This window comes from Garra rufa, chromosome 1 (assembly GCF_049309525.1).
Source record: "Garra rufa chromosome 1, GarRuf1.0, whole genome shotgun sequence".
NCBI lineage: Eukaryota > Metazoa > Chordata > Actinopteri > Cypriniformes > Cyprinidae > Garra > Garra rufa.
This window is the reverse complement of record NC_133361.1, coordinates 60,956,691-60,966,219: the sequence shown is the minus strand read 5'-3', so window position 1 is coordinate 60,966,219 and position 9,529 is coordinate 60,956,691. Positions and strand designations below refer to the sequence as shown.

At 41.0% G+C, this 9,529-nt stretch overlaps 1 long non-coding RNA gene across 1 annotated transcript; it reads left to right on the top strand.

Moving 5' to 3' along the window:
* Window positions 1–3,643: 3,643 nt before the first annotated feature.
* On the top strand, window positions 3,644–7,505 carry LOC141338286 (uncharacterized). The gene is made up of 4 exons (XR_012355813.1): window positions 3,644–3,716; window positions 4,602–4,718; window positions 6,729–6,773; window positions 6,888–7,505. It is a non-coding gene; the product is annotated as an uncharacterized lncRNA (long non-coding RNA).
* The last annotated feature ends 2,024 nt before the right edge of the window (window positions 7,506–9,529 follow it).

The following is a 9,529-nucleotide window of genomic DNA, read 5'->3' as shown; positions in this document are numbered from 1 at the left end:
GCTGAGGGTGAGCAGAAGGACTGACAGGTGGCAGTGGTGGCATGGCTGACACATTATCCTTAATAAACTGAGGGAGGGTGGGTGGGAAATTATGATGGGTAGTAAGTTCAGAGATATTAGAAAGTTCAGTCCAAACATCCTCAGAATAGTCCATATTAATCACAGAAATGTCCATAGCATTGTCCATAGAAAAAGTTCCCGGAATCTCATTAAGCTCACCCTCAGTGGTGGTGCAGTGGGTAATGCTGTCCTTAGCATTCTCAACTTCCACTATCTTCTCCACCGTCGCGGTTACTGCAGCCGGCTCACACACCTGGTCTGACGCCTCGTGCCACTCTGGCTCCGTGACGATCAGCTGCTCTGTCGCTCCTCCTCGCGATGGCACGCTGGTCGCGGCGGGCGGTAGCTCCCCGTCAGCGGTGGGCTCAGGCTGATATTCCGCGGGTCGGGATGGTACTTGGCTGGGTTCCGGGTCGTGCTGCGAGACGTCTGCCTGGTGTGACTGGACGGCGTTGTAATCCTCCTCCGCTTCGTCAAGGCAGAGCTCTGAACCCCAAGCACTCAGCAAGATGTTAATATATTGCGTTAGGGTCCAGCATGGTTCACCTTCGGGCATGACGAAGCGGAGATCCTCATCCAGTCCACACCAAAATCCCTCCATAAGGCAGACGTCATCGCAGCTAGCAAGATGGCAAATGCTAATAAACTCCTCCACGTAGTCCTCAAGATCCCTGCCATCCTGGAATATAAAGGTGGTATAGCCTTCCAGGATGGCGTTTCCCCTCCTTGGGCGGACGTTGATTGAAGCGAGTTTCATGGTGAATTCTGGTGATGAACACGACGGAAACAAAAGACTGAAAAAAGACGCAAAACAAAACGGGGGGAATTCACAAAAAATAAACTGTTACGGTCGATCGTTCTGTCACGTTTCACACTAAACACACGAACAACGACGGAGTAAAAGTGAAGGTATTTAATAATCCAATGGAAGTAGGCAGAAACAGGAACACAGCGTGGTAACATTTAACGATCGACAAACATCAGTGGAAGCACACACATTAAATAGACAAGATGATTACAAACACAGGTGTGGGTAATGATGGGAACAAACCAAGTAACAGAAAACAGCGGGGGGAAATGGATGGGAGAAACCAACTCAAAGTCCAGGGGTGTGACATTACACCCCCCTCCCGGAAACGGCGCGTCCACGCGCCGACCGAACTACAAAGTCTTTAGGAGGGGGTTTGGGTGGAGGACGTTCTTCCGGAAGGGGGGCCAGGAATGAAGTCCAGGGTGGTGACTGAATAATCCATGGTGGTGATGACGGAGGGAGGAGCCAAGGAGGAGACGGGAGGGATCCGGAGCAGGAGGAGCCAGGTGATACCCAGACCACAGCCAAGATGGAACCCCACGGTGGAGCCGATGGAGGGAGGAGCCATGGTGGAGAGTGGGCTGACGACTCCCGGGGGCCGACCGACGGAGGCGGAGCAGGTGGTGGTAGAGCCCGAGGCGGAGACGGAGAGCCGATGATCCCGGGCGACACCGAGGATCCGGAGGGCCAAGGTGGAACCCAAGGCTCTGGCGACCAAGGCGGAGGCGGAGATCCGGAGGTCCGCGGCGGAACCGGAGCGACAGAGGACTGAGGCTGTGCCAGAGGGATGGAGGAGTTCCACGGAGCCGGTGGGATGGAGCAACGAGGCGTAGCCGGAGGAGTGGAATCCTTAGGCGAAGGTGGGATGACGACAGACCGAGGCGGAGCCGGAAGGACGATGGAGCGCGGTGAAGCTGGTGGACCGACGGGCGACGGTGGAGACGAGGGAGCTGAGAGACGGGGTGGAGCCGCAGGTTCGGAGGGCCGAGGCGGAGTCCGGGACTCTGAGGCTGGAGGCGGAGATGAGGAATCCTCCAGCCATGACGCCGATGTTGACTGGCAGACCTGCGGCGAACCCACTGCACAGATGTTAAGCTGAGGGTGAGCAGAAGGACTGACAGGTGGCAGTGGTGGCATGGCTGACACATTATCCTTAATAAACTGAGGGAGGGTGGGTGGGAAATTATGATGGGTAGTAAGTTCAGAGATATTAGAAAGTTCAGTCCAAACATCCTCAGAATAGTCCATATTAATCACAGAAATGTCCATAGCATTGTCCATAGAAAAAGTTCCCGGAATCTCATTAAGCTCACCCTCAGTGGTGGTGCAGTGGGTAATGCTGTCCTTAGCATTCTCAACTTCCACTATCTTCTCCACCGTCGCGGTTACTGCAGCCGGCTCACACACCTGGTCTGACGCCTCGTGCCACTCTGGCTCCGTGACGATCAGCTGCTCTGTCGCTCCTCCTCGCGATGGCACGCTGGTCGCGGCGGGCGGTAGCTCCCCGTCAGCGGTGGGCTCAGGCTGATATTCCGCGGGTCGGGATGGTACTTGGCTGGGTTCCGGGTCGTGCTGCGAGACGTCTGCCTGGTGTGACTGGACGGCGTTGTAATCCTCCTCCGCTTCGTCAAGGCAGAGCTCTGAACCCCAAGCACTCAGCAAGATGTTAATATATTGCGTTAGGGTCCAGCATGGTTCACCTTCGGGCATGACGAAGCGGAGATCCTCATCCAGTCCACACCAAAATCCCTCCATAAGGCAGACGTCATCGCAGCTAGCAAGATGGCAAATGCTAATAAACTCCTCCACGTAGTCCTCAAGATCCCTGCCATCCTGGAATATAAAGGTGGTATAGCCTTCCAGGATGGCGTTTCCCCTCCTTGGGCGGACGTTGATTGAAGCGAGTTTCATGGTGAATTCTGGTGATGAACACGACGGAAACAAAAGACTGAAAAAAGACGCAAAACAAAACGGGGGGAATTCACAAAAAATAAACTGTTACGGTCGATCGTTCTGTCACGTTTCACACTAAACACACGAACAACGACGGAGTAAAAGTGAAGGTATTTAATAATCCAATGGAAGTAGGCAGAAACAGGAACACAGCGTGGTAACATTTAACGATCGACAAACATCAGTGGAAGCACACACATTAAATAGACAAGATGATTACAAACACAGGTGTGGGTAATGATGGGAACAAACCAAGTAACAGAAAACAGCGGGGGGAAATGGATGGGAGAAACCAACTCAAAGTCCAGGGGTGTGACAAAGGCCTACTCAATGTAAATCATGAGGTGTTATGTGTCATGTTATCACTATTGTGTAGGGTAATTAAGTGAAATTTACTTATTATTAATAATAATGATCAAACTCATTATTTTCTCAAGATTGTTTTCCGTATCAGGATTTTTCACCTTTTAAAAAGCAATGAGTAAAGTAAGACATTTAAAGAAAAATGCAATTCCACAGTTTAAATTTACATTTTCTTGCATTAATACTTCACAAACATGAGGTGGGTGTCATTGCTCTTCAGTTATGTAAATGTTTCTGCCTGTTAAAAAGTGATTTATTTAGATTTTTGCTTTTGACGGGCTACTGTTTTATTCATTTAATTTTAAGTGTCAGTCAAGTTACTTGTTAATAATTTATTTTGAATTACTTACACCTCCTGTAACAAGTACTATGTGGCTTGGATTCCAGCGTCATCACGTTCAGTCCGATCGTGACTGCTGTGTGTTTTGCGGAACTCATCTGCTTTATAAAGTGAAACCGAAAGCATCACGTCAGATGACTAGACGCCATTTCGGATCATTCGAAATCAACGATGTCTTCTCGTGTGACGGTAAGTTCATTAAAACGTTTCACAGCAGTGATATCAATAATCTTTTGCGTCTAAACAGACCGTATGTCGAACTCAAACACGTCGAAGATGTTTTTCTCCTGATGAGAGGAGCAGCGCGGTTAAGACGTCCCAAATTGGCCTGATTCCAGCTCAAGCATATTTTCTATGTCAGTATTCCTTATCCTGATCAAACACACTTTAAGTTTAACACTACATTTAACTTGTTAAACTAGTTTTAAATTAGACATTCGTTTCACATTAGCGCAATTGCTCGTTACTCACCCCAAACCAACTTGGAAATCAGTCGTGGAAGAAGTACACAAATCATGTCGGGACTACTTGAGTAAAAGTGCAGACATTCGTTTTAGGGCGTAATATTTTTTGCTGGGTCTGACATCTTTATTAAATATTATGGATAGTCAAGTAGCCAGCACTAGTCAAACAAATAATAAATAAATAACAGTACCGGATGCAGATACATAACCTATATTAGGCTATTTAAAAAATGAGTAGTGTCAATTTATGTATTCTAATTCCATTAAACTAAAAGACTGTTTGATCTAAAGACATGTAACCAACCGTAAAACACCCAGAATAGGCCTAGTCTTTATATAGCCGTAGTACGGTGTACATTTTAGGACATCGTCAGACCTCAGTCATACAATGACAAGGCGTCATGCCTCAGACCATAGACTGTAAAAAAAGACTAAAAGGCTTCAGTCACAGGACAAAACTATGGAACGCCGTTGGGGACAATACCTATTTTATACAACGCGTAAAATTTGTACGCATTAACACAATAGGGTCTGGCTGCAGACATGCACCTCCACTGTCAGACCTGCACTCTCAGACCTGCACTCTCAGTCACCCAAACTTCCTCTGCAGGTGACGTCACTTGCAATCGACACCTGCAGTCTACGGTACCTGCGCTATTTGCAATCTGCGTGTAGTGGGACGTGTTGGATTGAGAATAACTTCTGAATTCTTTCAAGAATCATTGCTGTAAGTACATATGTGTATCTGTGTGTTTATTATACGTTTTATTAGATTGTATTCTGATATACAAAATTATGTTTGCCAACATGTTCGCTGCTCACTGGTTGTGTTTAAAAAGTTGCATTAGGGCTGTGCAATTAATCGAAATTCGATTTCGATTTCTGCTTCAAACGATCATGAAAATGCAGTAGGCTAATCGAGATGAAACGATTATTGTTCCCCACTCCACCCCCTTTCCAGTGGTGCGCTTTCGCTCTTCCATAAAAGCCTAATTTCACATGCAAAACAGCAAAATCATGTAACGTGACTTTCATAAAACGGGACATGCTTGATTTATTCATGTTTCTCTGATGTTATGTTTTTAATAGTGCGTAGGAAAAGTTGCGGTGTTTTTTGAATGCGCTCAAAGACGGAGCCGAACATGGACTTGTAAAGTTATATTTTAACTCAGGTGCGCGCCTAAACGGTCAAATACACGCAAAAATATTTGAAAATGAGGCGCTTGTTGATTATTCATGTAAACGCTTGTCAGTTATGTCTTAAATGACCATAAAAAGTTGAGAATAAAAATACGTGTGTAACAGTATATTGGGTCCGTGTGGTTAAGCGCAACACATAAGATTCCTTCTGCTGTCTGTGTTTAATATGAATAAAACTTAAAAATACAAAAAGAAAAATCACTCACTGCTTTTGAATGAAGGACGTTTGTAGTTTTAATAAGAAACAAAGCATGTTTAACTATTACAGTGATGCTGTTTTATTTTACATTCAAATAATTACATTTAATATCTGTAGTATTGTTAGACTACTTTAGACTTGCATAAAAGTATTCAGTATTTTTTTAAGCACTGTTATTTTTATTTTTTTATTTTTTTTTCGCTGTATTTAAATTAATTACTATAGAAAGTTTTGGACCCTGTCATAATCGTTTAAATAATCGTGATTACAATATTGACCAAAATAATCGTGATTATGATTTTTGCTGAAATCGAGCAGCCCTAAGCTGTATAGCCTAATTAGTCAACCACTCCGTCACTGACTTAAATACAGCTAAAGTAAGCTAAACTACTGAACAGAATGGTATATATGCTTTCGTAAGTTAATTATATAGCTTACACGTAGGGCTGGGCGATTAATCGAAAAATAATCGAAATCGACATTCAGAACCTATAATCGTTAAAATTTTTCCAGGAAGATTATTTCAATTACTTTCCCTTTAAAAAACACTAGCGCTCCGTTCCGTTATTCCGCCGACATGTCGATGGAGAGCTTAAACAGTATTTATACAGTAAAAAGTATTTACAGGATATACAAGGGTAATTTTATTTAGAGGAGATACTGCTTATTTTCTACTTTTAATATGAAAAACATTGAAAATTATTTATTTTGTTTCCAATAGTGCAAGTTATTTATTTTCACTAATTTAAGAAAAATGTGACTTTTCGTTTTAAGCAATGCTTGCTTTAATTTCAGTTGTTCAACATTGATGTTCAATTAATAATCATAGATCGTAGATAGTGTGTTTCCTTCAATTATTTTAAAATCAAGTAATGCACCCTTCATCCAAAAATCTCTCGCTTGTAATATGTGAACATATTTACTGTACAAAACTTGTCAGTGAACTATGAGGGCAAAAAAATAAATATTATATAAATATAATTAAATATAATTTTATTAATAAATAAAATAATCGTTCATTAATCGTAATCGGGTTAAAATGTTCAATTAATCGAGATTTTGATTCTAAGCCAAATTGCCCAGCCCTACTTACACGTAAACTACTGTATAGTTTAGTGGAAGTGATTGTTGTGTTACTGATATTAAGTAGAATGAGACAATTAAATGTGGTGTTTTTATTAGCAAAACAGGTAGTGTGAAACATTGTAAAGCACCACATTTGATGTTTTGTTCTGCTCCTACTCTTCTCAATTCAGATTACTTCATTTGAGTGACATTTTATATATTATAAATATATGTATGTGTGTGTATAACTGGTTTCTTCTATCCTGCTCTTAGGCAGATGATGCAAGTATAGATGTACTGATGGAATCATCACAAGAGGTACATTATTTTGTTACAGGACTAGTCACAAGTAATTGTTTCTTTTTTGCACAATACAATTAATGTTTTTGGTATCTTACATTTGTATCTCTCTTGTTCTTTGTGTTATTTTAGAGAATCAACTGATGGGAGATTTAAATAAAGCCAGCAAGTGGTGTTTGGAACCATTGATATATATGTAGATGCCTCATTAGCGACTGTTTCTATGGGCCTTTATACATAAGCCATCCGCCATTTTGCTGCGGTCCACTTGACGTCATTCACCCATAGATCTAGGTAAATCACCATAGTAATCACTGAATATTCGAAATATAACAGTCCTTCACAGCCGTTGGTCTGCGAACCTACAGTATGGTGAATGACGTCAAGTGGACCGCTGCAATATGGCGGACGCATCTACGTGCTTGGAGCGGGCCAATGGGGTATCTACGTATACATATATATGTTTGGAACAGCCAAGTGTGCTGCTTGGTTCTGTTCAGCTGCCCAAAGTACTCTGCATGGAGGATGAAGATGTTGATGAGGCCATGGACAAATTACAGAAGGCTGAATTTTCAGAGGACAGACTTGTTGCTCTGGAACCTTTCAGCTTTATCTTTACTGCGATGAAGGACATGGACTTTTTCCTTTTACATGTAGTTGATGTTATGAATCTGAAAGTATTCTGTCAAACTGAAAAGGAAGGAAATGCATAATGTGCTTCTTTGCAGAAATAAAAGAAAATACACAATTTGCCTCTTTGCATTCTTTCTGTTCTGTTTTTGTTTGTTATGGAAGTGTTTTAAGCTTTTACTTATTTTTATATTACTATTTTATAAAACTATTGCTAGTTTTCCAAATAATAGTAAATAGTCTGTCTCTTTGTAACTAGCTTACAATAAAAAAACTAAAATTAAAAATAGCATCTGCTTAATTTTTGTTAATGTTATAGATTGGTAATGTAATATAGTTGTAGCCTACTTGAATGATAAAGTACAACATTATACTCCTATGATAAACAAGCAGCAAAAAATAACTGGGGGAAAAGTTTCTGTCTGGTTATACTACTAAAGTACTTTAAACCATTTAACAGCATCATTACTGTGTCTTTACTGGCAACGGGTACTTTAAACTATATAACCGCTTCAATACAGCGTCTTTGGCAACGCGAACGAGCGACTGGAAACTTATTTCCGGTTTTTTTGTGTCGATTGCAAGTGACGTGGCAGGTACCGTAGTGTGCAGGTGTCGATTGCAAGTGACGTCACCTGCAGAGGAAGTTTGGGTGACTGAGAGTGCAGGTCTGAGAGTGCAGGTCTGACAGTGGAGGTGCATGTCTGCTATGGCGAGTGGACCGTGCCACGGATTACCAGCCGAAGGCGACGGTCGTGTACTTTTCCGTTTGAGAAGGGTTACGTCGCCACACAGACGCGTGACACCAACGCCGTAGAGAAGTACGTCGCCTCAACAGACGCGTGATAAGTTACGTCGCCTCAATAGACGTGTGAATAGAATTTCCCCTCGGGGATAAATAAAGAAATTCTGATTCTGATAAGAATGTCTGTTAGATTTGTTGAATTTGTAACATTGTCAGCAGAGCTGTAATTTCCCCAGTTTCATACAATAAAAATCAAAGATGAACATGTTTATTTAAAATCAAGTAAAATAATAAGTAATAAAAACAATATCTTAAGTATATTTTGATGGATATAGCCTTGTGTTTTATTTAATTTAAAGGGATGTATTTGCATTTTACTTAAAGGGATAGTTAACGAAAATCAAGAACTTCAAAATCAAGTAATCACTATAGGCTAATCATTTTAATTTCATTTCAGTCCTTTTGTTGTTTTCTTTCTTCTGTGAAACTAAAAAAAAAATGTTGTTTTTGTTTTTAAAATCTCATTACTTGAAGGCACTATTCATACTCTCATTGCACATGGAATAAAGCTAAGAATGAAATCGTAAGTTATGGATTGTCAGAATACTAGATCAATAGAAAAAAAATCACAAGAATAAAAATCAAAGTACACTTTCATTTTATTATCCAATTATTTTGATGACTATAAAAATACAAAATAGACACAATGTTTTAAAAATAATTAATACATTTTACAAGATGAATAAAAATCCCAACAAGAACAATACGTAATGTTTCAGATAAATGTTTAATCATTTAATAACAAATTGTAAAATGCAATAAAAATCAGGAATCTGTAAATTTGATAATTCTCTTTAACTTTTATTTAATTGACAAAAGTACAAAGAAAAGATTTTCCAAGTTTCAATGACCAACTTAAATATATTTTGTAAATATAAACAAATTTTGATTTTGATGGCTACACCACACTAAAAAACGGGACAGAGGCAAAATAAAAAAGGGTTTTAGAATATCTAAATTGGGCTGTTTTGGAGCAGTTTGTGAGCAGGGTAAATTTGTAATATTTAAGGTTATCAGGTTTGGCTCATCAGAAAGCTATATATCAAGTGATGCTGCTGGTCCACTGGGCCAGAGCTCATCTCAGATAGGCAAAGAGACAGTGGAAATGTGTGCTGTGGCCAGATGAGTTCACTGGGAAAAATGGATGTCAAGCTGTCAGTCCCAGTCTTATATTAGGGGTAGAAGATTCCTTCTCCTGTGGCTCCATCTAGTGGACAACATTAATATCACCGCCTTCATCTTTCAATTAAAATGGCCGATTAGCGTCCCAATTATGATAAATTCGTGAAACTAAAGCCAACACGCTAGGTCTTAAGGACGGATCATGCCCAGTAGGTCT